Source organism: Aotus nancymaae, unplaced genomic scaffold (genome assembly GCF_030222135.1).
Source record: "Aotus nancymaae isolate 86718 unplaced genomic scaffold, 86718_ANA_hifiasm-v0.15.2.pri h1tg000022l_1, whole genome shotgun sequence".
NCBI lineage: Eukaryota > Metazoa > Chordata > Mammalia > Primates > Aotidae > Aotus > Aotus nancymaae.
In genome coordinates, this window is record NW_026988435.1 from 24,539,603 (window position 1) to 24,541,041 (window position 1,439).

At 40.1% G+C, this 1,439-nt stretch overlaps 1 pseudogene; it reads left to right on the forward strand.

The window, feature by feature from the left end:
- Nucleotides 1–432: 432 nt before the first annotated feature.
- On the forward strand, nucleotides 433–1,218 carry LOC105732775 (complement component 1 Q subcomponent-binding protein, mitochondrial-like; annotated as a pseudogene).
- The last annotated feature ends 221 nt before the right edge of the window (nucleotides 1,219–1,439 follow it).

The following is a 1,439-nucleotide window of genomic DNA, read 5'->3' on the forward strand; positions in this document are numbered from 1 at the left end:
CTTGCATAAAATTCTGTGTTTAACATTAACGTGATCAAATTTATTCACTGGTACTTTACACATATGTAATGTAGAATAAATAATTCCATGACAGCAAAAGTGTGCATGGCAGATTCAATATACATCTACTCCTATGCTATCACACACATTGTGCTATCTTATACAGTAAGTTTCAAAAATTGCTCATCTATACATGTGGAGATTATAATTCGACTAAAGAGCTTATATCACAATAAACTGAATTATGCTCATTTCTACTAAATTCATGCTTAATTAACACTGCTAATATTAACTGCATAGCAATTCTTAATACAAACTACATGCTCGTTCTTTTTGTTTTGCATATTTGCAATTTTTACTTTATAGCACTTTTATAAAATGCATCGATTTTGTATTTTATAGTCATAATCAAAATGCAATAGAAAATAACCCTTCGCCTCGCATTTCCAGCAGCTCCTGCAGTCGTACCCCCGGCTATGCACCCAGCCCTTGGGGCTCCTTATCGTGCGCACGGGGTCCCTGAGGTGGCCCGGCCTCCTGTGGCCTCGCAGGCCCTGCACCTGTGCCTTCGGGGGTGGTTGTGGCTGCGGCGCGCGGCACAACCGAAGGAGGCAAAGCTTTTGTTGATATCCTGAGTAATTAAATTAAGGAGGAAAGGAAAATCCAGAAGCATAAAACCCTCCCTACGATGTCTGGAGGACCGGAGCTGGAATTGAATGGAACAGAAGCTAAATTAGTTCGAAAATTTGCCGGGAAAAGATCACTGTCACTTTCAACATTAACAAAGGCATCCTACCGACACTTGAAGGTGAGGAGGAACCCTCGAAAGAGCAGAAAGTTGAAGAACAGTAGCAGGAATTGGCATCAACTCCCAATTTCATAGTGGAAGTTATAAAGAATGATAGCAAGAAGGCCCTTGTGCTGGACTGTCACATACCCAGAGAATGAGGTTGGGCCAGAGGCAGAAGTTGAGAGTGACATTTTCTCTATCAGGAAAATTTCTTTCAGTCCAAAGGGGATTGTGAATGAAAGAACACAAGTTATACACTCACAGATTCCCTGGACTCTGCTTTATATGACCACCTAATGGATTTCCTTGTGAATGGAGGGGTGGCCAACTGTTTTGCGGATAAGTTAGTGGAGCTCAGCCCAGCCATGGAACACCAGGAGTACATTACTTTCCTTGAAGACTTCAGAAGTTTTATCAAGAGCCAGTAGAAAAGACAGACACTGAAGGCCAAAGTTTTATGGCAGGCCTTGGCCAGTGGACAATCCTACCCTGAAACCAGACACATGAGCTTTAAAATGATTACCATCCTAACACCACTGGGAAAAAATAGCAAATTTAAATTATTTATTTTGTGCTCTCATTTATTGTCATTTGGTTTTTCTGTACAAATCTATTATTTCTTTTTTTTTTTTTTTTTTTTTTTTTTTCA